Consider the following 10,008-nt stretch of genomic DNA (forward strand, 5'->3'; position numbering starts at 1 on the left):
TTAACAGGTATAGGAGGAGATGTTGGTCTCCTGCTTTAAGCTGGATGTAAAACGAAGAACTGCATGTACTTCATGCAGGTTGGTAAGGAAAGTTTCCTACTGCCAGAAGGTATTTGCTTTTTTATAGTACAGCTGTGTTTTTCCAAATATAACTTGCTATCAGCCCTAGCCTTTCCTTGCGAAGTGCATGAAGAGCAAGTCAGAGAATTGGTTTGCTTGGTGGAAGTACCACAAACTGGTAAATTTAAGCCCTGTGTTTCTCTTTGTTTCTGGGCACCTAAGCCTGCACTCAGGTGAGCACACAGACCTTTTCCCCCTTCCTTCTGATTCTGCATGAATTAACTGGTCATTGAATATGCTAACTCTGTGCAATCCCGCAGCTGTAAGGACAAGCCCTGGTTCTTTACGATGAACTGACACGTTCGCTGTTTCATAGGGTGAGAATGCAGTTGTCTAGAAAGAAAACACAAAATGCTTTGTATATTTTGTCTGGTAGGACTCTTACCTTTTAGGAAACATCCATGGGATAATAAAATCTTTTACCTCTGATATGTGAAGTGTGTGTTTGTTGAGAATGAAAGCACATCCCCTCCGTGAAGCTATTGCCCATGCCCCGAGGTGTGGAGGCTCTCCCCAGGGCGATGGGATTGCTGTGCAGGGATGCATCCAAGCTGCCAGAGCCTGCCCATACCTGCAGGCTTGAGGGCTTCCTCCTTGCCATGCCAAATTCAGCCAGGCAGGACTCTTCTGAGCTGTCTGCCCCGCTTCCATCCTGGTGAAGAAATGTCTAAACAGTGTTCCTGAGCTGGAACATTGGAGCTCTTTCCAAAATCAGTCTCTAGTCAATCAGTAAGGAAGTCAACGTAAGGCATTTTGCTTGTTGCAGTCTTTGTATTTACTTCTTCAGTACCTGGATGCCTTTTCCATTGTTGGGGTTCTGTGGAAGAGTTTTGTGTTCTACAATAATTGTGTTTGCCAAAGCCTGTTCTGCAGCTAAACCTAGTAATTTGGCCTGATGCAAAGATGGAAACACCATAGCTTGCAAAGGTGTTTTTTTGGAGTAGTATCTGACAAATACACTGTTCCTCTGTGTCCATGCCTCAGAAAATTCCTGTGGCTCTTCCAGAGGAGAGAGCAATGAGGAGAAAGCTGTGACCTGGATTGAGCGCTGTCATGAGATTGTTTACTGTGAAAATGAAAATGTGTTGCTCTAAGAAATAAATGCTGAGGAGATGATTTCAGTATGCACCCCTTAGGACCATCTGTCACAACATTAGAACAAGAAATGGGCATATTCTGGCTGTTGATGACCAGTGCCTGGAATACCCTTCATCATTGCTTCTGATTTCTTTCTTTTGCATCTAGCTAAACATTGGAAGAATAACAGAGGTAGTTATGTAAGATCTGCCCCTACCATGAATTTTAAATTCATTTGTTTCGACCATGTGTGACTACAAGTTTACAGAATAACTGCCTCTACACTATAATTTTAACCAGTCTCCCTGTCATGTAGCATGAGCAGCCCATCCTAACACCCTTGAGTGCATTCCTTGGAAGTACATTTGGATACGGCTGGGACAGTTAGTTGGGTCTGGGGGTGAAATCCTGCAAAGCTTGCTTCAGTGTTTTTATCCAGCCCCCTCTCCTCAACATGAAGAGCTGATGCACTATTTCACAGAATTTCACAGAATTTCTAGGTTGGAAGAGACCTCAAGATCATCGAGTCCAACCTCTGACCTTACGCTAACAGTCCTCCACTAACCCATATCACTGAGCTCTACATCTAAATGTCTTTTAAAGACCTCCAGGGATGGTGACTCCACCACTTCCCTGGGCAGCCTGTTCCAATGTCTAAAAACCCTTTCGGTAAAGAAGTTCTTCCTAACATCCAACCTAAAACTCCCCTGGCTCAACTTAAGCCCATTCCCCCTCGTCCTGTCACCAGGCACGTGGGAGAACAGACCAACCCCCACCTCGCTACAGCCTCCCTTGAGGTACCTGTAGAGAGCGATAAGGTCGCCCCTGAGCCTCCTCTTCTCCGGGTTGATGCCACATCAAGCTTAAAAAAAAAAAAAAAAAAAAAAAAGCCTCTTCTCACTCCTGTGCATACTTACGTACCTAAATTAGGATGTCCAAGTTGTTCCTGAACATTTTGCTCCTGTTCTGAATTCCAGCCAGGATGTTATACAAGTAAGTGTGGACACTGTCACAGCTTCCCAGGGCAGCTTCCCAGGGAAAAAGGATACACAGGCATGTTTGGACAGCTGTATAATCTCATCAAATGTAGCTTCCCAAACTAACGTCTCAGGTAACTGCCCGTTTCTTGACCTTCTGGTAAGTACAATTTGTGATGGTGGCTTTCAAGTCCTGGTGAAGGCAATGAGGTGCTGGAGCTCAATCAGAGGGAAGGTTTTCTGGGTTACATGTACAGAAAGCTAAGTTCCAGTGGAGAGAGGCCCTCACAAATATTGGCTGAATGTATTCAGATTAAAAGAAAATGGAGAAGTCCATTATTTTCTATCTAGTATCCAGCCTTACTCTTAGTAGGGCCAAATGAGACTGGAAAGGGATCTGGAGCTTGAGGTGGTGTTTGGACCATCCAACTTGTCATACTGAAACTGGAGCCTTTGCTCTAGAGGGTAAGGGTATTTCTAGAGGGTGATTTTTCCATGTTCAGTTTAAGAGTTCGCTCATACTGTAGCCTCCTAAATTAGTGTGAATGCCCCCATGTAGCAGGTATTTTTATGACTGGTATCTTACAAAACAAGACTGGCTTCAGGACAGGGCGATACTGCCTGTTGCTTTTCCTGTCAGCTATGTAACAGCTCCATGTACACAGAACATTTCTGTTTCTCTGCAAGAGGACTAGAACTGATTGCTCTGATGTGCAATAGGCTCTCTGACTTGTGCCTGCAGCTAAGGAGGTAAGTGCTGAGCAGCCGTGTACCCCCGCCTGCTGGCTTGGGGCTGCTGCTTCCAGTGTCTCTGTTGGTATTCATGGAAAATCTTGTTTTAGGCCAGAGCCACCCCCTCAGCAGCTCCAGGTGATCATTAAGTGGCTTTCCCCATCCACGTAAGTCTCCTTTTGTATAGCCCCTCTTCCAAGAGAAGGCTATTCCAAGGGGTGCCGTGTGGTGCCCACCACAGGGGATGGTCCCCAAGAAGTGTCTCTTGTTGAAACACCTGCAAAACAGAGTGCTGCAGTGCAGCCCAGAGCCTCATCCTCACAACCGGTTTGCACTGGGAGGAAATGGGAGGATGCTGCAGAGCTGATAAAACATGCAAGGCAGCGCTGAACTGGACTGATTATATATGCTTATATGCCCCTGTTGTAGGCAGGTCACGTCAGAGGACAGGCTGGAGCAGAGTGTGTTAGTCAAGCAGGAAGAGCATGTGGTCTATAGATTCTGTAGTTGCTGACATTTTAACTCCTTCAGTCTTGCTGAACCCTTAAATGGGTGGGGATCAACAATCCAGAATCAGCTGTTCCCTTAAAATGGCTGAGAATATTTGCTCTGGGAATATTATCATTCATAGTGAATGTGGGATGTGTTTGTGCCAACTCTAATTAACCATTCTTGCTAGCACAAAGATGTTCTCCAGTGGACGCCAGGATGTTGTTCTATTCATTTGGATTAATTAATCTAAAAGGCCAACTATGTAATTTCATACTTGAGCTTTTAGATCTGTATTTGAGCTGAAATCATGTCATGCAATGATTGAAATATTCTCATAGTCTGACCAGAGAAAGAAGCTTCAAAACGAAGAACAACTGATTGGAGGATGTTGAAGAAAACCTCTCAAATTAAAATTCACTGTCTTCTAAAGAAATTTCCCCAGGATGTCACTCTGTTCTTCTATCTGTTATTCATGGAACAACTACTTTTTAGTCTTGCTGTTCTGCAGGCTTTGTTCTCCTTTCTTTTAAGGAGGTAACAGCAAATAAAGGCTTTGGCTCAGGCCCCAGCTACTTCTTACTGTTTTCAGATGGTGGTATTGCGATTGCCCCTGCTAGAACAAAAGTCACTCCACATGGGCTATTCTCCCTTCTCCATAAATTGGTGTATGTTAAAACTTAGAGAAACAGATGTGAGTTGACTGGCTTTGACACTGTGGATGCCTTCTGGAAACACCCTTGCTTCACGCATGGCTCTGTGTTGGGTTTTGAGTGCTGAAAGCAGCAGCTTCAGTCAGTAATTTGTATGGGTTGGCTGAGTCCAGTGTGGTCTCCAAATGGACTCATTGCTTTCTAGGTCAAATCTCTCTCAGTACAGCCGACCTCTGCGTTGTTGTTAGACATTCTACAGATAAACAGTGGAGGTCACTGCAGCATGCTTGTGTAACCTGCCTGAGCCCAGGATCCACGGAGGACATGGAGGCCCATAGAGCAAGTTCTGCCTCTCTCCCTGTTTTGGTCACTTTGATCTGTGTAGGTGAGGACCTGTCTCAAGGCTGCCTCTCAATTCCACCCTGGGTGTGCGCATGTGGGGTGTCAGGGGGAAGCACCGGTGAATCGCCTGGTAACAGCACTTGGATGGGTGTTTGGCAGTATTTGGAAAGAGGGTGTTTAAAACTGATGCCCATCTGCCACTCTGAGGAAAATGAGCACTACCGAAGTGCAGGCCCCTTTGAAACATGCGGCAGGTTTGCAGTAAGCATTTCAGACTATCCCTCTCTGGGCTCTATAGCAGCTTAAAAAAAAAAATTCAATTAAGATGTCATGGATATAAATGTTCTCTCTTCCTCCCCACCACAGTACTTTAGTGTCAGCCCATGAAATGGACCAGCAAATAGCAAAACAAACCACACTGCCTTTACAACTGCAGGTACCAAATAACAAATCTGCTGGCTGAGATGTTGAGTGGGGAGAAGGAAGCACGTCGCTTCGGTAATGAGGTTTACAAAGGAAATGCACTTTGATTGCATCCAGTACTTCGGATGAAGTTGTTTAATTGCACTAAATGCACTAAAGGGTAAATATTTGGCATTAATCTCCTTGACGATTTGAACTCATTCAGCATGGAGCGTAGCTGTTTCTGCAATGCTGCCTCTCCCCAGAGCAGGACTTTGTGCTCACCCATAAGAAATAACTGGGTCTTTAAATCTTCAGTTTGCTTTTTGCCCCCCAGTTTTTCATCAGCCACAAGTGCTCAGCTATCTTTGCATAACTGGAAGAGCCAAGGAGCTGGGCTGAGGGCATAAATCAGCATGTCATTAGCACCCCAAACAGCCCCGGCACCTGCAGGTTTCCTGGTCACCCTGCAGCCTGGCCATGACTGCCATACTGAAGGAAGGTGGGGGCTGGAAGCCATGCGCCAGCCTCCCAGTGCTCCAATCTTCACAGAATCACAGAATTTCTAGGTTGGAAGAGACCTCAAGATCATCGAGTCCAACCTCTGACCTAATGCTAGCAGTCCCCACTAAACCATATCCCTAAGCTCTACATCTAAACGTCTTTTGAAGACTTCCAGGAATGGTGACTCCACCACTTCCCTGGGCAGCCTGTTCCAATGCCTCACAACCCTTTCAGTAAAGAAGTTCTTCCTAACATCTAATCTAAAACTCCCCTGGCTCAACTTAAGCCCATTCCCCCTCGTCCTGTCACCAGGCACGTGGGAGAACAGACCAACCCCCACCTCGCTACAGCCTCCTTTAAGGTACCTATAGAGAGCAATAAGGTCGCCCCTGAGCCTCCTTTTCTCTAGGCTGAACAAGCCCAGCTCCCTCAGCCGCTCCTCGTAGGACTTGTTCTCCAGGCCCCTCACCAGCTTCCTCGCCCTTCTCTGGACCCGCTCAAGCACCTCGATGTCCTTCTTGTAGCGAGGGGCCCAAAACTGAACACAGTACTCGAGGTGCGGCCTCACCAGAGCCGAGTACAGGGGGACGATCACCTCCCTAGCCCTGCTGGTCACACTGTTCCTGATACAAGCCAGGATGCCGTTGGCCTTCTTGGCCACCTGAGCACACTGCTGGCTCATATTCAGCCAACTATCAACCATCACTCCCAGGTCCTTCTCTGCCTGGCAGCTCTCCAACCATTCCTCTCCCAGCCTGTAGCTCTGCTTGGGGTTATTGCGCCCCAGGTGGAGGACCCGGCACTTGGCCTTGTTGAACTTCATGCAGTTGACCTCAGCCCATCGGTGCAGCCTATCCAGATCCTCCTGCAGAGCTTTCCTACCCTCAAGCAGATCGACACATGCACCTAACTTGGTGTCATCTGCAAACTTACTGAGGCTGCACTTGATGCCCTCGTCCAGATCATCGATGAAGATATTAAAGAGGACCGGCCCCAGCACCGAGCCCTGGGGGACGCCACTAGTGACTGGCCTCCAACTGGACTTGGCTCCATTCACCACGACTCTTTGGGCCCGGCTATCCAGCCAGTTTCTAACCCAACGAAGCGTGCGCCAGTCCAAGCCAAGAGCAGCCAGTTTCTTGAGGAGAATGCTGTGGGAGACGGTGTCAAAAGCCTTGCTGAAGTCAAGGTAGACAACATCCACAGCCTTTCCCTCATCCACCCAGCGCGTCACTTTGTCATAGAAGGAGATCAGGTTCGTCAAGCAGGATCTGCCTTTCATAAACCCATGCTGACTGGGCCTGATCGCCTGCTTGCCCTGCAAGTGCTGCGTGATGACTCTCAGGAGGATCTGCTCCATGAGCTTCCCTGGCACTGAGGTCAAACTGACAGGCCTGTAGTTTCCCGGGTCTGCTCTCCAGCCCTTCTTGTAGATGGGCGTCACGTTTGCTATCCGCCAGTCAACTAGGACCTCCCCCAATAGCCAGGACTGCTGATAAATGATGGACAGTGGCTTGGCCAGCTCCTCTGCCAGTTCTCTCAGTACCCTTATCTTCCTCACTTGTGGTTTTGAAACCGCCTGTGTAAATGTTCACCCAAGCATGAAGTAAGTGGGGAAGTTAAAAACAAGTAATTCAGTGCCAAAGGCTGCCTCCTTTCCTCACAGAAACACAGCCTTGGTGGGTGTGTTTTGTCATGGGAGCCGCAAGTGTTTCTGTGCAAAATCCTCCCTTGAGGATCCTTTAGAAAGTTTTTTAATGTGTTTTTTTGTTGTTGTTTGTTTGTTTGTTTGTTTTTGATTGAAACTGTTCTTAAATTTTGCACATAGCTTTGAGGAGAATGAAGAGAAATTCTTTGCTGTCCGTATTTAGAAGAAACCCACTGTCCGCCATGCTGAGGTGTGGTCTGCCCGGGGCCTGTCCCTTGTCAGGCACCTGGGACTCCCTGTGGAGGCAAGATCCCAAATGTTGAGTTGTATTTAGGAAAGTATTTCAGAATTGTTCTTTTCTAGGGAGAGGATGATACGGCATTGCTGGTTTTCATGATTTTTTTTGTTGTTTTGAACAAACTGGCTATGGCAGAGGGCAGCATGAAGAGGAAGGGCTGATGTTGTAGTGTGCTTTCAGGGGGTGTACAGCACCATGCAGGGTGACATTTCTTTGTTGTTTGTCACTGCTTTGTCACTTGCCACTGCTTTGTCATTTTCAAAAATGTGGTTAAAGCAGCAGCTCGCCCTTGTCAGAGTGAAATGCTGTGTGGCAGTGGGTGCTGGGTGTGACTTGCTGTGCCCTGACGTCAGTGGTGTAATTTACAGTTTGTAGGGGAAAAAAAAGAAAAAAGTCTTATGTCATCAGGGCTTAACATGGAAAAAAACCTGCAAAGCCAGGAAGAGAAATACATGCAAAATGCATGATTTATTCAAAGCACTGTCACTGCATTTTGTCACTTGACATTTTCTCTCTGTGCCAGTTCAAGGGCAGGAGTATTTCCCCACTGATTTACCAGTGCTTTGAGAAAGGCTGTGAATGCTCTCAGCCTCTGTGGCGGGTTGCTCGTCAGCTGGCCCTCATCAGCCCCTGCAGCCACCACGGGATGCTGCCTCAGCCCTCCACAGTTTCCCTCAACCAGCACTCCCTGCACTGGGGCAAGGGTGCTGCTGCCAAGTTCTCCCAAAGCAGCTTTTCAGAGCTGGGCAACTGCCAAGGAGAACTGCTGTTATTTACTACTGCTGTGCTTTTTACCTCATTTCTCTTTTCTTCTTTCTTCTATTCTTTTTAAAATTTCGTTCTCCTTTAACAGTTTAGTAACAGATGATGAAAATCGGCCTCATCTGAGCATATGAATAGGAGTTTAGTGACAAAAAGAAAGAGCAAATCTGACACTTGCTTTGGTTGCATCTACCAGCTCCCACCTAGGGCTGCAAAAGCAAATCCCAAAACGCTCTGAGGTTTTGTTTACAGTTTAAAGAGTAGCTGATGTTTCTTGAAAAAAACTTCAGCCCAAAAGGGTTCTGCTGCTTTATCTCTAACTTTCCTTTATTTCTTCTTCATTGCTCTTCCTAACAAATGCTATTTGTATGAAAACAATACCTTTTGTTTATCAGGAGCTGATCCATCTCTACTACTTATTCCTCATTTGGACATTGACCATTAGAGTCTACCCATGGAGTGCAATTGGGTATTCAATCAGAGCCTCCAGACTCTAATCGTCTGGGATACTGGTTGCATTTCCACAGCTTCTGATTATGATATAGAAAAGGGGCACTAACTTCAGGTGGATTAAGTATGCAGCAGAAGTTGAGGGAACACGGTTGTAATGAGAGTGGGGTGCACTAATACACAAAATGTAAGTTTCATCAGTGAATTACCTGTCCAACAGAGATGTTGCCCCAGCATCTCTCCAAGAGGGCAAATATATCTGTTTAAGAACTAAAATGTGCCCGTGCTGTTTGCAGCCATGCTTGTAACCCTGCCTCTTCCCAGGAAGCTATGAATTGCAGAGCCATGGATGCTTGATCTGCTGCCTGTTCACTCCAGGAGGCTGCCTGCTGGAGGATGTTTGTCACATGTAATAGGCTTGCAGCGCCTCTTCTTCATCTCATTGAAACTGGGAAACTTGCCTGTTGATACTTTTCTCTGACTTCATTAACAGTCAAAATGTTACAAGACTTCTAGGTGTACTCAAGTTGATCTGCAAAGTTCTTCCATTCCCCCAGCTCCTTCAGGATGACCTTCAAGCTTTGCTACTTTGACCTTTTTTTATTTATCTAAGAAAATAATTTGTACCATGGACAGTTTTGCCAAAACTTCGGTAAGTGAATGTGACCTACATGGTTCTGTTTGTATCTGTGTTTAATGGACATGTAAACACTAGGTATGAGCTGGACCATAGACCTAATGTGACTTGTAAGAGTGTTGAAAATAAGGTTCTTGTGTGTATGCAGCTGAGTTCTGGAGAAACAACCACTTCATCTGATGCAAACAAAATACTTTTTGTTTAGCATGAACGTTTAGTATGGAGACTGGCTGCCTTGTTGTGCAAGTTGGACAAGCTGGTAGACTAAATGTCCAAATATTTACCCACAGGATCAGATTTTTGATAGTCAAAAAGCAGGAGTGAGATTTGGGACAACTTTTAAAGGTGTTTTTTAATAGGCATATGTGGGGATCCCAAGGCAAGTGACCCAGGCTGATTTAAGAGAGCAAAACCACATAATAGCATAGCATGAAATATAAAAACAATGTGAATGCTGTGATTATGTCCCGGAATGAAGTCTAGGGTAAGATTCAGTGCTACTGCATGATTTCTGCCTTGTTGTTCCAAAACAACCTAACATATTATTTCTGTCTCTCTATTTTTTGTTGCAAAAGTGGGGGGTATTAAACATCTCTCTGTTGTTGTGGAGTATAGAGCTAAATTTTGTCTTGCAGTTATTGCATGGAGTGCTTTATGAACACAAATGGCATTCCAGCCCATTATGTTACTTCAGCCTACTCCTCTTAACACGTTTTGCTTGTTTGTTTTTTCCCTGAAGAATCACAAGGCAAAATGCGTCAGATTTAAATTGTACGACCTAGCTCCTTTCTTATGATTTTTGCATTATTTTCTGTCATTGATCTGGATGCTCTCACTGGTGAAATAAGAGACTGCCTGTCTCTTCCCTGCAGTCCTGGCTGGGGCAGACCCAACCCTTTCTAAGTGGCAGTGGTGGG

Source organism: Netta rufina (assembly GCF_964035555.1).
Source record: "Netta rufina genome assembly, chromosome: 9".
Taxonomy (NCBI): domain Eukaryota; kingdom Metazoa; phylum Chordata; class Aves; order Anseriformes; family Anatidae; genus Netta; species Netta rufina.